The sequence below is a fragment of the Macaca fascicularis genome, chromosome 1 (assembly GCF_037993035.2).
Source record: "Macaca fascicularis isolate 582-1 chromosome 1, T2T-MFA8v1.1".
NCBI classification, from domain to species: Eukaryota; Metazoa; Chordata; class Mammalia; order Primates; family Cercopithecidae; genus Macaca; species Macaca fascicularis.
Genome location: NC_088375.1, coordinates 162,054,032 through 162,073,893, shown reverse-complemented (window position 1 = coordinate 162,073,893; position 19,862 = coordinate 162,054,032). Strand labels below are relative to the sequence as shown.

Below are 19,862 nucleotides of genomic sequence, written 5' to 3'. Positions count from 1 at the left end.
GATAGTTTCAGAAGGATCATTTGGATTTAGAGAAATTCTCCAAAGAAACAGATTGCTGTCTCCAGAATAAGAGGGATGAAATGCCTGCTGGGGTGGGGGGCTTCGGCTACCACAGGTAGCTAACATAGCACTGCCTCTCTACCTATAGGTACGTATGTTTATTAATGGGTCCAAATTAGTAAGGTATAAACATGATATTATGTTCTACTCTAGTCATTCCTTTTAGCCATATCCTGCAATATATTTTATTATCCCTGAAAATATATTCAGCAGATTTTAAAACTTGCTATCACTTTCAATTAGAACAAATCAATGTAGTTTTAAATTTCAACCCCATCTTCAGTTCAAAGTTTTTATCCTTCCTTTGTTATCTGAAATTATTGTTCCTCATCCCTCCACAGTCATAGGTGAAAGAAAGAAGGAGAGAGACATGTCTGTTATTGAGACACCTCCTCTATTTGTTTTCTGTAAATTCGGTGTCCTGCAGTGTGTGCTAGGGCACATTGATAGGAGAGGAAAAATTACAAATGCCTCTTTATTAACCAGTTTTGTAGATTTCTTTGTTGGTTAATTGCAACAGCTTTTTTGGCCAACACAGATATCCTCTGTGTGGTAAGTGTTCTAATGAACTGGGCACATGAGTAAGTTCTCCTCACTGTATATATAGTTCCCTGATTTGCAAAAGCTGACTCAGGCATCCTTGGCAGTCTAGCCCTCTGCGTGTGGCAGTGGATTTTACCTAGCAGGACAACTTCACAGGGCGGTGCCAGCAAAGTGGCTCACATAGAACTACTTTTAGTTTCCCATGACTGACAGAAAATTCAGACATTCATATCAAGTCATCATCATTGATGTCACTGCCTCCTCCACTTGATATTTAAATGAGGAAAAGTCACCAGGAGTCACATCATGGTAAGATATTGTGATTATTAAATTTATATGTCAATTTGGCTGGGTCGTGGCTCCCAGATAGATGGTCAGACATTATTCTGAATGTTTCTGTGAGGGTGTGTTCGAGTGAGACTAACATTTAAATTAGTCGAATTTGAGTACAGCAGATTATTTCTATAATGTAGGTGGGCCTCATCCAATCAGTTGAAGGCCTGAACAGAACAAAAGACTAACATTCAGCAAGAGGGAGTACTGCAACAGATGACCTTCAGATTTGAACTGAAACACTGAATTTTCCTGGATCTTTAGCCTGATGGTCTTGGGCTTAAACTGCAGCATTGACTCCTCCCTAAGTCTCCACTGTTTCAATGTTTTATTGGAAAGCAGGTACTTTGCATCTCTTTGATGCAGTTTTCATGATTTAGGCAAAAGGAAAATTTCCACCCCACCTCTTATTATACAAAGACTGCCTTTTTTTTTCTTGCATATTTATAGAGAGTAGTTTGATTTTACTAGAATATCTTATCATATTGATGGACTATAATACTGCTTTTCTTCTCCATTTGGATACCACATTTCTTACAACTGCTTCCTCAAGTCCTGTGAGTGGAAACATGTATCCTGTTTCCTCATTGCGGAAATACAGCAGGGAAATGTTAGGTAGCTACCTGACTAGAGTGCAGGCTTGGCCTTTTATACAGGAGCAAATGTTAGCAGGATTATTGGCTTCTATGTGTCTCTGGGGGAAACTTACCCTGTGTGATTTTTTTCTTTGCTGTGGGGGCAGCCACTAGGAAACAAGATTATGTGCAAATTTACTGATGTAGGCCACAAGGGCAAGTAAAGACCATGTATAATCTTTAGAAATACAAGCTCCTCTTTAGATTTTCTTAGCTGACTTCTGCATTTGGGCATCACACATGTATTCTCCTTAATTTACCAATTATTAGAGGGGCTGGAGAATCTAGTCAATGTATTTCTTAATGCCTTTAACCAATGTATACCTTTGTGTATGAGAATTATATACCAGGAAGTGAGCTTGCTGTGACTCTTTTAACCGAATATACATTAAAATGTGCTGGTAAAATATTGAGGAAATGTTGAAATAGCATAATTGAGAGTATTCTTCCTTGTTTGGTCAAAGGCTCATGCGATGCTCATGTGATAATTACAAAATTATTTTCTGTAAGAAATTAGATCAGCGTGTGAAAGTAGTGAATTATGAAAAATTTAGTGAAACAGCCATCATGGTAAAAAATACAATTATTCCTAACATTTTTATTTCGAAATAGCAGAGAACTGTGTATGTTTTCACTAAGAAGTGGAAATGCATTTGGAGCCATTATCCTTACATGCCAAATAACGTAAAACAATATACGTTAATGTCAAAGAGTTTGACAATAGTTAAAGCAGCCTGCAGCAACTCTCAAAACCTGACCTGTTAATGTTGTTAGAGTTATGAAAATGAAATACTGCTCTTTAAAGTTGTTTTCTTCAATATACATATTTTTTTTGTGAAAAAAAAATAATGTCAGTATAAACATCTGGGGAGGCAAAATTTGAAGATTCTGTTACCTTAAGTTCGAGCTTACCATTACCACTATACTACATGGAAAAGAACTTATTGTAGTTGTTGGCATAACCAAATTAGCTACCTGGATAAAGATCCTATTGTAAAGTAGGATAGTAAAGGAATAGCAATTATAATATCTGGCTAGTGGCTCAATTCTGTGAACTTTTCAGTGTTACCTGACTGAAGTGATGCTGGGTTTTAACAGTAAACTGAGATCCGATATTCAAATGTAGATGCTGATACCATTGTATGTTGCATTATTATCTGAAAAGGTAAATGTTGAGGTTAAATTAAATGACTTTGTAGGCTGGTAAAACGTACAATATAAATTTGAGAATATGGGGATTTTTAAAAAAAATCAACAAATAAACACAGGGAATACTTTATAAATTACATTATCTGACTAGATGGGAAAACCTACAAAAATATCCAATTATGCATATTTAATGTACTCACAAATACATTACTGGCGTAATGCATGATTATAGACAACTTCCACTGAAATTCTTAAAAACCCTGCATTCCTGAACTTTAAACTAAAAAAGAGAAGTAACCAGAGGTATTTGTTGGTTCCATACTATGATAGATGTTTTGCATACTGCACTGAGAGAGCCAGAAAGCCTTTGCAAACAGTAAACATAAAAGGTATGATGGAAAGTGAACAAATTTAGGAATTGGAATTCTGACCTCACTATTTGCCTTTTGTCACTTTAGGCAAGTGCCACTTAATTCCCTGGGGACATAGATTATTGCTTCAGAACAAATGAAATAACATGTTTACAGGTGGTTTGTACATTATAAAATGGAATATGGAAGAAAGATGCACATACAACTTTCGATTTATTCTGCAGTCCATACTTGACTGGGGGACTTAGAACATAAGAGGGGCTGATGATGAGGAGATATGCATATGCTAGAATATGATTTATATTAGGAAAGCAAAATAGCATATTTTAAAAATACAAATAGAGGGAACATAAACTTTCTGTTTTCAGAAGAGGGCAGGACTTTTTAAAACGTAAGCATTATGGATTTAATATACCTTATATTGTTATATTCCAATTTTTGGAAAAAATGTGCATTTATAGAGTAAAATCCACTGAACTTTATAATAAAGACAATAAAAATTTTATGTTTTACACCAATCATAGTTTGCTATAAGTAAATATTTAACTTCATAAATAAAGGAACACTGAATATTCACCTGATAATTCAATGGACACTTTCGTGTGTTCATCCAATTTAATTAACAATAATGTTTACAAGGCTATAATATTAGAAATCAGAACGTTTATTCTGGACTATCTTAAACTGTAACAAGAAGAGAATTGTATTTAGCACAATTCCAGGCACGTATTCCTCCTTTTGTGAGGAGCTGTGACAAAAAGGATAAGGACTGTGATTTCAGAGGGTTATGTTGCCAGGGAGTATCATTTGTCTAGAACCTGGGTTTTAATATAATTGCAGGGGAAAAGGGTGCTTGAACAAGAATAGTTGAGAGGTAAAGTGAATGCAAGCAGGGAACATCATAGTGAGTGACTGCATAAAAAAAAAAAGATTTGGCCGGGTGCGGTGGCTCAAGCCTGTAATCCCAGCACTTTGGGAGGCCGAGGCGGGCGGATCACAAGGTCAGGAGATCGAGACCATCCTGGCTAACACGGTGAAACCCTGTCTCTACTAAAAACACACACAAAAAAAACTAGCCGGGCGAGGTGGCGGGCGCCTGTAGTCCCAGCTACTCGGGAGGCTGAGGCAGGAGAATGGCGTAAACCCAGGAGGCGGAGCTTGCAGTGAGCCGAGATCGCGCCACTGCACTCCAGCCTGGGGGACAGAGCAAGACTCCGTCTCAAAAAAAAAAAAAAAGATTTTAGTGGCTTCTATTACAGCCTATTTTACTGAGAACAATGTATTAAGATAATTTTTAGGAAGGTTTACTGGCATTTGCAGTGGGAAATATCTATCTTATCTGCAAGAAGTCTGCTCTAAAGATATGTATTTTAGTTCTTAAAGGATTTAGAATTAGATTTACAGTAACAGTTATTTGTTTTAGAAGTAGTACGGAGTTCAAATTGGCTGCAGAGTAATCCACATTATACTCAAGATCAAAAAAGAAAAACATCTGTATATTTCATGACATACTACTTAATTGCAGGACAATGTAAACGTTTTCTGTAATTAACATTGTTGAAAGGAATTCCATTAACTGTGCATGTTCACTCCTGCAGGGCACTAAATACTGGATTTTACGTGCAAGTTACTATTTATATATACAAATGTCACTTTGCTTAGTCAATATCTGCCCCAAAGTTATAACATCTTACTTCAGTATTTGTGGGGTGGAAACATATTTTATTACAATTTCCATTCTATTATTTTTCAAATTATAATCTATCTAGCAGTTGTAGAGTAAAATTCCAATAACTTAATTTTTGAACTTCTTATAACTACATTATTTCTATAGGAAAAATGTTTTATATAGTAGATATATTTCAATAATATTATTTTGCATCATTATTAAAATGTCCAATACAAATAGAAGTAGCTTTATTTTGTTCCTAACAGTTATTTTAATCAACCAATACAGATTTTTTAAAGACAGTCATTAGGTATTTTTAAAAATAAATTTCAATAAAATTGAAGTAATCAATGGAAGGTTATGCACAAAAAAGGAAAAAAAATCCTCTGTAGTCAAACTGAACAAAACATCTATGAATCAATTTTCAATCTGAATTATAATTAAAAAAATATTTTTGCCGGGCGCGGTGGCTCAAGCCTGTAATCCCAGCACTTTGGGAGGCCGAGATGGGCAGATCATGAGGTCAGGAGATCGAGACCATCCTGGCTAACACGGTGAAACCCCGTCTCTACTAAAAAATACAAAAAACTAGCCGGGCGAGGTGGCGGGTGCCTGTAGTCCCAGCTACTCGGGAGGCTGAGGCAGGAGAATGGTCTAAACCCGGGAGGCGGAGCTTGCAGTGAGCTGAGATCCGGCCACTGCACCCCAGCCTGGGCGACAGAGCAAGACTCTGTCTCAAAAAAAAAAAAAAAATATTTTTATCAGGAAAAATTTCCATTCCGTAAATGTGTGATCCAGTTCTCTGCAACTATAAAGCCATACTGCCTAGATGATGCCACCATGTAATGGTTAATCTTCCTTTCCAATTTATGGTGCAAATTTTAAAAAGAGCACTGTCTTCAAAATATCAAAGTTAAAATTGTTTTTCTGCTACATTTTGAAATACTGCATTTTGGCTTGGAAATAACTTAATGAAAATAAAAATAGTTTAGTCATACTAATTCTATGCCTAAACAAAGTTTTCAACTGATTTATTTTGCTAATGTTTTAATATTCATTTTAAGTTCTCACTAATCTTAAGTTGCTGCATCCAAGATATCAAGAAATGGCATATAATGTAATTAATTTTATGAATATGATTTGCCTTTTCTCTTTTATTTTCACACATTTATGCATGTTAGCTTCTTTGGCTGGAATATCTTCCTAAACAATAACTGCCTGTCACCTCTTTAAATCATGCTTCAAGGCTTAGTTTAAATGCTACCTCCTACATGAATTCTCTCTTTATTATTTCAGCCTGCAGTGATTGCTACTACGCTACTGCCCTCATTATGCTATGTAGTCTTTCTAGTTATATTCAATAATTTGAAGGTATTCAAGTCTCTACTTGATTATGTATAGGGCTTTTATATAAGCATCAATTTTTGTTGAAAAAAGTAAACTGTATGAAGAGCCAAAGGTTAAATTTCTCTAAAGTATCAGTACCAGGAAAATTTACAATTCCCATGAGCATTGGGTATATTTTTAATTTCATAGACATTGGCCCCTGTAATGGATCTTATTTTCTTTTATTACTGTTGCTCAGAAGCCCAGCACCAAATTTGCACCTCATATCTAGAAGGTGTACAGCATCTCATAGCCTTTTAAAAATATGAATATATTAGCTTTGCCACTGTTTTCATCCCTTTTTAATTTTTTTTGTTCCCTGTGTCTTGATTTTCTTCATTTATGTTTTTAGAAAATTCCTGAAATTCTTGAATATCTTTGTAAACCAAAATCTCTTTATATCAAAGAGAAGCATATGCAAATAAATAGAGACTAAACTGTGTGAAAATAATTATTTTTACCGAGAAACATTTCAAAAATGGGGAGAACAAGAAAATAATGAGATGCAATAAAATATATTTGGACTTCTATACATATTTCTTTTTTAAAAAAAAAACAAAAATTAACTTTAGAAATATTTAAATTGCAAATCAAAGAAGCACATATCTGCAATTTGCAAATAAATATACATATACTGTGTGTGTACATGCATGTGTGTCTCCCTTTCGGCACTGGAGAGCCTCTTCTATCAGCTGCTGGGAGTGTGACTGACATATGAAGACTATCATACTTGTCCTGTCCTGTCAGTGCCCTTAGCTGAAGAAAGTTGCCTTGCCTAAGGCCATGCCTTCTCTTTGAGGGTAACCTGCATCCAATAGCTAGTTGATACAGGGTTATAGAACCTGGTGCCTTTGCCATAACCCAGTATAGTAAAGCAGCATCCTAGCTTCAGAGTTTCCTCTGGAGTTAGCCGGCATTTTTGCTATGACTGTCTCAGAATACACCTTCTGTTGATCAATCCTGCTTTTGTATTGCCCTATAGTTGTAAATCCTTACAGTACTTCCTAATAAACTCTCTCTCTTTTTTTGAGACGGAGTTTCGCTATTGTTGCCCAGGCTGGAGTGCAGTGGCACGTCAGCTCACTGCAACCTCAAGTCTCCCGAGTAAAAGTGATTCTCCTGCCTCAGACTCCCGAGTAGCTGGGATTACAGGCGTGTGCCGCTACACCCAGCTAATTTTTGTATTTTTAGTAGAGATGGTGTTTCACCATATTGGCCATGCTGTTCTTGAACTCTTGACCTCAAGTGATCCTCCCACCTCGGCCTCCCAAATTGCTGGGATTAAAGGCGTGAGCCGCTGCGCCCGGCCCTAATAAACTTTCTATACCCTAAACTCTGTCTCAGAGTCTTCTTCTTGGAGAGCTCAATCTCTACATGGATAGACAGACAGATACATACATTTATACATACATACATAAAGGGATTGACAGAGAGGCCTGCCATCTGTCTGTAGCACAAGCTAAATAATCCTGAACAAAGTGAACAGATATCTGTGACACCTGGAGATCTCGTAGAAATCCCCAGGTCTAAGCTATTACTTTTCATTATCATAGGAATATATTTAATTTTCATGTTACTTTATAGTTGAGAACGAATTGCATTCTGGCCTATAAAGGAGCTGATTTTACTGACTATGAGGTGACAATTATGGTCACTAGAGCCCTCTGCTTGGTTTTGAATCTCAGCTCCTCCATTTACTAAATGTGTGATCTTTGACAGGCATTTACCCTTTCTGGGCCTCAGTTTTCTTATTTGTAACCGGAGGATAATAACAACTATTTAACAGTGATTGGGGAAAAATACAATGAATTAAAGTGCTTGGAAAAGAATCGGACAAATGTGTTAGCTATAATCTTAATGTAAAAAATTAAGTCTCAAAGTCTCAATTACTCAGGTCTGTACATTAAGCAATTAAAAAAATCTTAACTAGTTGTTTCATATGGCCTATATAGACAATACTCAACTGGAAAGTAATTTAGAGCATGACATAATTAACAACAATGAAAATATAGACGTGAATTTTTTTTACATTTTAGTAGTGTAAGAAAAAATCTAAGCTAAAGTGCTTGGGAATTCTAATTGACTGTGTTTGGGTTATCAGGTTACAGTTATATTTAAATAGATGTTCTGAATAATTCTAGCCAGGAGTTAGAGGGAACTACCACAGTTGTTTTCAAAACATATCTGTAAATTCTTATAAACATCCCCTATCAAAAGTCAGTGTCCCCGCTACAGGCTAGTCTTTGGGACACCAAGATGAATAGAATGTGAGAGAAATGACACTGCATGGTTTCTGAGACTATGTTAGCAAAGACCATGTAGGTTTTCCTGGTCAGCCTTTGAACACTGTCTCTCAGAGCCATCAATTACTATGGAAGAAGTCCAGGAACCATGAAGCCACCTTATGTAAAGTCCACATAGAGAGAAAAATCGTGGACGAGGCCTAGTTGCTCCCTGTTGAAAACTTACTAATCCAGGTACCAGACATGCAAGTGAAGAAGCTTCAGGATGACCCTACGCAAGAACCAGAGCAAGAACTGCTAAGCCAATCATTCCCTAGAATTGGGCAAAATAAATGATTTATATCATAAGCTATTCTTTTGCAGTCATTTATTACAAAACATGAGACAGCAACAGTAATATTTATTTCTTTTTAGATCCTAAATTCATTAATTAGTTTTTATGTAAAAGAATGAGTGTAAGAATCAAAACTCAAAGAGAGACATTCATGAAAAATAGGTTTCATTTTTTTAAAAATTTTCAAGATACTGTTAAATATCTTGAAATTATGTTAAGCAATAATTAAATATCATTTTTCCTGTCTTCTCAGCTTCTACCACCATGCAGACTTCTTTCTCTCATTTATTTCTGAAGTCTAAATAGGAGAGGACCCCTATCACCCAATGTGTGTGCACACACACACAGACACACACACAAACACTGCATATCTCATCCCATCCCTGCATTTTGGTGGGCAAACGTGTTTTCTATTATTAAGATCCAGACACACAGCCTGGTTGGTTCTTTGAGGAGGTAATATGTTCTGATTTTCTATACTTAAAATTGAGACAATTGAGACAATAATGACAACAAATTATGATACCTTTTCTTCATTTGAGGTCCTGAGAAATTCAATTTCTACCCTCCAAGAAAATTACTATGAAGTAGAATATGAATAATATTTCAGGACAGAAAAAAAAGAGTATCTTGTACATTCCGTGCTTCAATGTTCTTCATTGCTGTTACTTGTGAAAATTATCTTTTTGGAATAATATGGCCAAGCTCTTATAATTCCAAAGAAGAAGGAAAACTAGTACAATTTCTGAAGCCTGTCCTTTCTCTGACGAGGAAGAAAGACACATGGCTAGTTGCCGAGAGTCTTGGTTTGCAAGCTTGAGATTTGCCATGGGGGAATTGGCTCAATAAAGGTCCCTGTTTTCTAATGGAAATATATATAGATTTTTCAATGCTAGAATAAGCATTTGAAATTATACATTGTATCAATACTTTCTGCAGCAATTAGCAATCGGACCTATTTATTCCTGTGTGGGAGAGGTTGTGCTATTGGTATATATTTTTTTCTAAATCTTTCTTGGCATACACATTCTCAAAACACTTTAAAAAGAGCTGCTTTAATGAATGTACTATGCTTGTTGGTTGTTTCTTCAAACAATAGGAGATGGAAGATGAAGGATTTAATAAGGGAGTTAGCTTAGTTTTAAACTGTAAAACTTACGTTTTTATTGCATATAAGCACATCTTTAGAAATGAATTTAAAAGGATAATTCTGTGAGGCATTTGAAAGCAGTCACCAATCCTCTGACATCTACTGGAATGTGGTTTGTCACCTGTAGAAAACTAATTCTGATTAAGTAGCACTAAGATTAGTCATTCTAGTCTCCACTGGGTTGTAGTTTTTAAGCTGCACTAGAATCTTCCCCAACTTTTGGCACCTGGGTGTTATGCATACCTGGGACCACAAGCTGAAACTGAACTGATGAAATTGACATACTCAGAATGGAAACACTAATGTTGTCAGCTGAGGGGAAGGACTCTCAGAGGAGGACCAAGTTAATATGACAACTCCACTGAAGTGAATCACCACTAAAGAAACAGACTCTAGCATATGCAAATTGCTTTTCATTGTTATACAGAATATCTAGAAGGAGAGAATACCATTGAGTTTCTTTATAACATCTGATATTATTTTCCTCAACATTCCTTCTAACAAGTTTGCTAAAGACTCATCTTGGGGATTCTGAAATTCCAATGGTTTTATGTATCCAGACACATGAATACTCCATAAAGAAAAATAGATGCATGTGTTAAAATGAGTGACAGCATTCTATCAAAATTATCTTGGATATTAATATATCTTCCAGCCCAGATTCAAGGTAACAGCTAAACAACCACACCCTCACAGATAAACAAACATAGAAGGAGTAGATCTCTTCATACCAGCATTCAGGTCTATTCTTCCCTCTCTTTGGGAACAGAATTTCCATTTCTTTAGAACAAAATGTAGTTTTCTGTATCTTGCCCTCCTACTTTGTATTTTCTCGATTCATTTTTAAGGCTTTGGACTTAGTAAATTGTCAAGTTAATTGCGACATAATCAAAATTGAATAAACTCATGAAAGACAAATACATGTTTGGATACTGGGGAGGTCAAACTTTTCTTTGGAATGTAGCACTCGTATTTAGTACAGACAATGGCTCTAGAAATGTATTGTTTAATAGAAAAAAATGAAATATTTTTTCTACCTCACGCCCCTTCTCTCTCATTCTTAAATAGGTAACATTCCTCTTTGTTCGTGGATGGCTCTGACTGAGGGAGAGGTTTGGAGAATAGTTTTGTTTTCTCTCTGAAAATATATAAAAACCCATCTGAAGCCAGAGAAGGATTGTACCATGCTTCTGTACAAAGGATAAGGCAATCATTGATGCTAACTTACAGCAATATAATACACCATGAAAGAAGGAGAGTAAGGAATATACCACTTAAATAAAGGGTTTGGAAATGGAATCTGGTTCTTGAACCTTAATTTGTATTCCACTAAATGACATTGAATTTTTTAACCAGAGAGGATGGACTATAAAAGATCTTCCATATGTCACACTATAGGTTCTTTTGTCTTTATGACTGCTGAAAAACTTCCCCAAAAGCATTTTAGTAGAATATTTCTTATATTCCCAACAAATTATTCAACCACTTTCCAAATTATTGATGAGTTTATTCCTTGAACATAACTAAGACATGAAAAAAGTTATTATCAAAAATATAGTTAAAAGATGTTGACTTTTCTGAATAAAGCAATAATACATAGTGCTTGACATTACACCTATAATTTTACACCTCAATGATTTTAATATAATGAATAATAGGTATGTAATTTCAACTTTCAACTCTAGTAAGAGATGGGTTTGCCCCTGCCACTTGGAATTTAGATTCATGTCTATTAGCTCATACAAGGAAGTTTCAACATAAGAGTATGCCAGTCCTCAAAATGTTCAAATTTGTGTGTTATTACCTTAATACTTTTTTCATTTGAAGCATTTATTTTCTTGGTCAGTGAGAAGCTATCATATACAGTTCCAAAAAATTTCTGTGTGCATATTTATTGAGAGATACTTCGGTTCAAACCAAAAAATAAACATTTTTATTAACTCTGTTAAACGGTCACTATCCCCAGAAGCAGTAGTTATCAAAATGTAGCCCCCAGAAGAGTAGCATTAGCATTATCTGGGAATTTGTTTGAAATGAAAAATATCAGACCTTAACCAGAAGTACTGATTCAGAAACTATAAGAGTGGGGTCCAGTAATCTGAGTTTTAATGAGCTCTCCGGATGATGTGTGGTTGGTGGGAGCCACTAATTATAAAAATAAAGTGAGTAGGATTGAAAACAAATTTGATATTCTTATATGTAGGGCAATAAAGCAGTAATCGAAAGTACCAGGAAAATCAAGTCACTGTCACATGTGTCACATGTGCCACATTAACTAACTTTAGATAATTAGTTGGCATAGTAATAGTTTATAACTATGTGGCACATTAAAGTTATCAAATTGCCTTCAGATACTTCACTCTATTGGTTTCTCATAAAAACCCTCTGAGTTAGCTAGCACAAACCAAATATTGTTCCCTTCCTAGAAGAACACTCAAGATTTTGTCAAAACGCAACCAGCTAGAGATGGTATTAGAATCATCTTCTGTCTTGGTCTCTTTGAAATTTGCTGTGGTACAATAAGACTCTTATGAAAAGGGACTGATTTAAAATATGGCATGTTTTTGTCCTTCTGCATTAATAATACTTTCATCTTCGGTTTTCAATCTTAATATTAAGTGACATATTAAAGTGCATCAGAACAAAGACCTTCACATGTTAAAATGTTCATGTGCTGCATTGTGTGATTTTTTTTTTTAAAGTAATCACCTATCCTCAGTACATTATGTCCATTTATTGTATTGAGATATTGGCATATTTTACAATTGATAACAAAATATATTTCAAGAAAATTGTACTCTTTAGCTTTCCTTTGTAGGCGAAAACTCTAGTCAAGTCTCCACTGTTTTACTGACTCATGAGGTGTTCTGCTGAGTGCCTATTTTATACCATGTCCTCTTCTAGGCACTAGGAAAATAAATGTCATCAGTCTTGCATTTTAAGAGCTTCCTTTATCTAGAAACAAAAGAAGCCCCGGGAATAGCTAAGCCTCTATCATCTTGGCCTGCATTTTGGCAATAGCTTCTGCAACTGTCTTTCTGAGTTATTTTCCCTGCTGCAATAGAAAATTAACATTTTCAGGAATAAATGAGATTATGTCATTTCTCTGCCCAAAACCCTCTAGAAGATTTCCATTACATTTAAAGAATAAAATCTTAAGTATTAGTCTCTGACATACTTTGCTTTAAATATCTCCTTATTGTTTCTTCAACATATTAAGCACATGCCCAATTTAAATCCTCTGAACAAGCTGTCATTTGGCCTGAAACATTTTTGCCCTAAAAATGTGCATGGGTCATTATTTTATTTCACTCTGTTTTCTATTCAAATAAGCTTTCTTAGAAAGGCCTTTCCTAACCAATAACTCTGTGTAAAATAGTCCCACACATTCCCAATCCAGTCACTCTCAAATACTCATTTTGCTACTTTTCTTGTTCTAAGCACTTATCAATGCCTGATGGTATATAATATTTGTCAATTTGGGATTATCACTTAATATTTTATATTAAAAATGTATGAATTCTTGGCCATTAATTGCTTGTTTATGATTTATAATTCTTTTCCTTAGTACTTAAATTCCATAAAGACAAATATTTTTATCATTGTGTTTACCACTATATTCTTGACACCAAGAATTAAAAGTTATGAACATACAAAAAATTATGTAAGAAAAATAAATCACTTTATAATGAAAAATTTTATTAATGATAATAAGTAGCACAAGGTACAAGTATGCCCTAAATAACGTTATTAGCAAGTGTATACAGGATACATTGATGGATTTGAATAAGCAAATAAAGATATAACAAATATAACAGGAGAGCTCCACTATACATTTACTAGATCAGACATATACTAATCTAGTAAATAGACAGCATAAAATATGTGGGAAGTGAAATATAGTAAATTATGTAGAACTATTAAAATGAGAGAACTGAAAGAATGAGATAAGGTTTCCCTGCACCAGCTCTCTTTGCCTGCTGCCATCCACGTAAGATACGAGTTGCTCCTCCTTGCCTTCCAACATAACTTTGAGGCCTCATCAGCCGTATGGAACTGTAAGAGCATTAAACCTCTTTCTTTTGTAAATTGCTCAGTCTCGGGTATGTCTTTATCAACAGCATGAAAATGGACAAATACAGTAAATTGGTACCAGTAGAGTGGGATGCTGCTGAAAACATACCTGAAAATGTGGAAGCAACTTTGGAACTGGGCAACAGGCAGAGATTGGAACAGTTTGGAGGGCTCAGAAGAAGACAGGAAAATGTGGGAAAGTTTGAAACTTCCTAGAGACTTGTCGAATGACTTTGACACACATGCTAATAGTGATATGAACAATAAGGTCCAGGCTGAGATGGTCTCAGATAGAGATGAGGAACTTGGGAACTGGAGCAAAGGTGACTCTTGTTATGCTTTAGCAAGGAGACCGGCAGTATTTTGCCCCTGCCCTAGAGACTTGTGGAACTTTGAACTTGAGAGAGATGATTTAGGGTATCTGGCAGAAGAACTTTCAAAGCAGCAAAGCATACAAGAGGTGACTTGGGTAGTGTTAAAGGCATTTAGTTTTATAAGGGAAGCAGAGCATAAAAGTTTGGAAAATTTGCAGCCTGACAATGGATAGAAAAGAAACTCCCATTTTCTGAGGAGAAATTCAAGTGAGCAGTATGCAGAAATTTGCATAAGTAATGAGCAGCTGAATATTAATCCCCAAGACAATGGGGAAAATGTCTCCAGGGCATGTCAGAGGTCTTTGAAGCAGCCCCTCCCTTCCCAGGCCTGGAGGCCTAGAAGGAAAAAGTGGTTTTATGGGCCAGGGCCAGGTCCCGGGTCCCTGTGCTTTGTGCAGCCTAGGGACCTGGTGCCCTGCGTCCCAGCCACTCCAGTTAGGGCTGAAAGGGGACAATGTAGAGCTTGGGCCATGGCTGGAGAGGGTGCAAACCCAAGCCTTGACAGCTTCCATATGGTGTTGAGCCTGTGGGTACACAGAAGTCAATAACTGGGGTTTGAGAAACTCCGCCTAGATTTCAGAAGATGTATGAAAACACCTGGATGCCCAGGTGGAAGTTTGCTGCAGGGGCAGGGCCCTCATAGAGAACCTCTGCTAGGGCAATGCAGAAGGGAAATATGGGGTCTGAGCTCCCACACAGAGTCCCTACTGTGCCATCGCCTACTGTAGCTGTGGGAAGAGGGCCACCATCCTCCAGACCCCAGAATGGTAGATCCACTGACAGCTTGCACCAGGTACCTGGAAAAGTCACAAGCACTCAATGCCAGCCTGGAAAGCAGCCGGAGAGAAACTGTATTCTACAAAGTCACAGGGTTGGAGCTGCCCAAGACCATGGGAACCCACCTGTTTCATCAGCATGACCTAGATGTGAGACATGAAGTGAAAGAAAATCATTTTGGAGCTTTAATGTTTGACTGCCCTGCTGGATTTCGAACTTGCATTGGGGCCTGTAGCCCCTTTGTTTTGGCCAGTTTCTCCGATTTTAAATGGCTGTATTTACCCAATGACTGTACCTTCATTGTATTTATGAAGTAACTAACTTGCTTTTGATTTTACGGGCTCATGGGAAGAACTTGCCTTGTCTCCGATGAGACGTTGGATTGTGGACTTTTGGGTTAATGCTGAAATGAGTTAAGACTTTGGGGAACTGTTGGGAAGGCATGACTGGTTTTGAAATGTGAGGACATGAGATTTGGGAAGGGCCTGGGCAGAATGATGTGGTTTGGCTGTGCCCCATCCAAATCTCATCTTGAATTGTAACTCCCACAATTCACACATGTCATAGGAGGAACCTGGTGGAGATGATTGAATTATGGGGGCTGGTCTTTTCTGTGCTGTTCTTGTCATAGTGAATGATTGTCATAAATCTGATGGGTTTAAAAATGGGATTTTCCCTGTAAAAGCTCTCTTTGCCTGCTTCCATTAATGTAAGATGTGTCTTGTTCCTCCTGCCTTCTACCACGATTGTGAGGCCTCCCCAGCCAAGTGGAACTGTAAGTCTAATAAACAACCTTTTTTTTTTTGTAAATTGTCCAGTCTCACGTATGTCTTTATCAGTAAGATGAAAATGGACTAATACACATGGCAAGGAACATCCTCTTCTAACACATTTATATTTATATTTATTGATTACCTGGTAGTAAAAATAGAAGCTTATAAGAAATTATAAATGTTCATATTTTTTCAATTACATAGATGAATGAATGATAAATATGGTTGATATACATGTCAGAAAAGATGAGGAGCTTTTTACCTTTTAACAAAATCTATTAAAGAATATGAACATATTTGTGATTTCTCTTGTAAAACAAATTTAGTGTGGTAAGATTCTTTTCTTATTCATCATCAGAGTCACCACAACATGCAACAGATTATATTTTAGATAATTGGTGCTGCTTAATATACAAATGATAGAATAGTATTTATCTATTTTTTTATTGTCAAATAACATAGAGCTCTTTTTCTGTTTGCCATTTGAGGTCAGGTACTTGCTATCCTTTTGTAGTGGTAAGGCATTTTTCACTCCAATTTAGTGTAAATCCTTAGTCTCTGGCGCTGTCAGCCTGTAGGTAATGTTTTTATTAATCATCAATCATTTTCCTCTTTCCTACTTATACAGGTCTTGTGTGTAACCTGCAAGATTCTGTACAAGAAAAATGCCCATCATAAGTAAGGTACCAATTTTCTGGAACTATTACACTAGTGAATGATGACCTTTATCAAATGGTGGGCAATTGGAAAGCCTCCAAAACATCTTAACTAATTTGTTATAAGTAAACTTGATGTCTTGAAAAACAAATAGGGAAGCAATGCTTTCCGATAGTTATTGTCCATGAATCAACATGAAGAACCATAACTAATTTTTAAGAAACAAAAGTGCCACTTCTAATATACTTAGGTGTCGATATAGAAGGAAAGTAAGTAACACTGTAATGGTTTTGGAAATATTGCTTGTTTAAACAGGAAATATTAATGACCAACATCATTATCACTTATGAGGAATAACAAAAGAACATAAGTTGTTGCTGGTTTATTTCAAGGGGAGTGCACATATATTTGAAAAGGAACCAGAGAGCTCTAAGTACACTGAAGGAAAGAGAAACATTGGTTCAAACAATTAAATGATTATTTCCCTTGGAAAGAGGTTGAAGTCAATATTATTTCTTACTATTTTGTCTGTTCTTAGTCAGACTCAAATATACTTTCAGAAATGTTATTTAAAGAATCAAAGTTCAAAGTAACATAAAATACACATCAAAAGTTAAAAGTACTGCTATTAAATCTACCATATTATATTTATTATTAATACTTTTATTAATAGTATAAAGCCATAATAAGTAATAGTAGTAGTTGTTCAGTAAGCTATACTTTCCTTAGGTAGATTTAGTATACACATTTGCTGATATATTCAGCATACTCATAACGGCTGAAATTTAGATAGGGACCCTCTTTTTAATATAAGTTCCCTATTAGGTAGTGCTAAAATTATTTCCCTTCTCCTAACCCTAAGGAGTAAACACATAATAAACTGAAGAAATGTAGTGTGCAGCAGGAAAAAATATTGGAAAAGTCATTATATTTGTCTTTAAGGAACATTATAATAGTTTTATCATCTACCTGTTATATAATTTTCAATAATATTTGTCAATATCATCTTTATAGTTTGTGGCATATAAACATAATGACTTACTTGAAAATTCCTGCCATTAACAATGATGATAGCCTTCATTATTGAATGTATCTCATGTACTTGCCATTATAAATAACATTTTACATATGTTATTTCACTATGTTTCATCATATTACTGTAAGATAGTTAATGTATCACTCTTTTTCCAATAAGATTTTCTGGGGGTTCAAGAGGTTACTCAAAATCCTAAAGTCAAACATTAATGGAAAGGGGAAGCAAGAATTGAAAACCTGATATATCTGACTCCAACTCTGCTGTCTTTTTTCACATTGTCAAGCTGTAGGACTCTGTAAATGTTTGTTATTAGGTGGGCATTTTTGGTATCCTCTGACTGTTTCATTGAGTGGTTAGCAGTACCTTAGAAACACTCCAATGACCTCCTTGCTTGTCATCAGAAACAATTACTGAAGATAGTAAAGCTATTGCTCTATGTAGCCATTTTGCTAGACAACAGGAGTGGGTAAAGCAGGACTCCATGGAGCCAAATGGATAATAACAGCTGAAAAAATCATAAAGCTGGATGAACGTCTTATTTTTATAGAATTCGTATTGCTAGTTCAGGGCTGAGCAGGAGCTCTGAATGAGAAATTAAAGATGCATATTGTCCCTAGAGTTTATTATATGTTCAACTTAATTGGAAATTGCAACTAACACACTTCTTAAACATTTTCTTTGTTGGGTGTAGGATCAAAGTGAACTATATAAAAAAATAAGGTGTGTTTGATGATTAGAGCTATAGGAGAAAAAGTGTAACACTCAATTTTGGTAGATAAAATATCTCAACAATGTCCTGAAGCAGAAACTGTTAAAGTCACACCCTATATCCTTTTGCCCACTTGAATTTCCCAAGGCTGTGATAGACAGTTTCTTGCACTTTGAAAAATGTCAATTTCAGACACCTTTAACTCTCTTCTACCAGAGGATATCAGAGAAGTTGCTCAGCCACAAGCTGGGTGTAACCTGTAAGTAGAGGGAAGTTCAAATGCTTAGGGACAACTAAGGAGTGGTAGTCAGTGGATAAGTTATTTCATTTCCTAAAAGGTTATTTCGTGTGATGATTGTATGTCAGGATCTTCACGGTTTCTCAGAGAATTCTCAGTGGGACTGAGCAGCAGTAACTCATAGCAGTATCTGGATCATTAATGTACACTTTTCAATGGCTTTTATCACTCTGCTGTCTCACCTCCTCCCTTCCTCACATGTACCCCCTGGGAGTGTATCTCAAATACACTAAGTCCTTGCCTCAGTTTCCCCTTTTGGTGAACTAAATCTAAGACTATTCCCTATAGAATGTTCTTAAAGATGTAGGGATATTCTCTAATAAAGTGTCTTTCCCATTATCTCATTTAATACTTGATATGGTTTGGCTCTGTGTCCCCACTCAAATCTCATCTCGAATTATAATCCCCACGTGTTGAGGGAGGGAGCTGGTAGGAAGTAATTATTCCCATAATGTTCTTGTGATAGTGAAGGAGTTTTCATGAGATCTGATGGTTTTAAAAGTGGCAGTTTGCCATGCGTGCTCTCTCTCTCCTGCCACCTTGTGAAGAAGGTACTTGCTTCTCCTTCTTCTTCCACTATGGTTGTATGTTTCCTGAGAACTTCCAGCCATGCAGAACTGTGAGTCGATCAAACCTCTTTTCTTTAAAAGTTACCCAGTCTCCGATCGTTATATATAGCAGTCTGAAAACAGACTGATGCAATACTATAAATTGTTTACAATTTTTCCTCCCTCATATACTGTAAACTCTCTATGGGTGGGCATAGAAGCTCCTTTTCTTTTCTCCTCTCTTCTTCTTTTTTCTTTCTTTCTTTTTTTTTTGTTTGTTTGTTTTATATATAATAGCTGTTTTTTCCTTGCACCTAGCACAGTAGCTGACACATATTAGGTATTTGATAAATACTCATTGACTAATTGAAGTTCCCATCACAACTATGTGTGGTTGGTGTTATTGGATTATTTTGTAAAATGAGTGAAGTAACTTGCCCAGTGTTACACTGAAAGTGACAATGGACAGGACAGGATTCAAATTCCAGTCTCTCTATGTGTTCTTTCCACTATATGTTCTCCAACAGCCTAAGTCAGAGAGAAAATTGTTATGTTCTAAGAGTCTTTTTGATATCCTAGTTTACTGGCTACCAAAAAGTTAGAAGAAAGTTCTCATTTGAAAGCTTTCAGATCTTATAAACCTCTGTGGTATTTCATAAGTTTATGGAACCACTATGGTCAGAAAATGCTTTTACACAGTATACTTGTCATCCTTAGCCCATGTGTATGCCCTGGAGATCACA

General features: G+C 36.0%; 1 long non-coding RNA gene across 5 annotated transcripts in view; it reads left to right on the top strand.

Annotated features, from left to right (window-relative positions):
• LOC107127201 (uncharacterized) overlaps positions 1–19,862 on the top strand; it is a 513,156-nt gene that overhangs the window by 308,782 nt on the left and 184,512 nt on the right. The gene's annotated exons all lie outside the window — the stretch shown is intronic.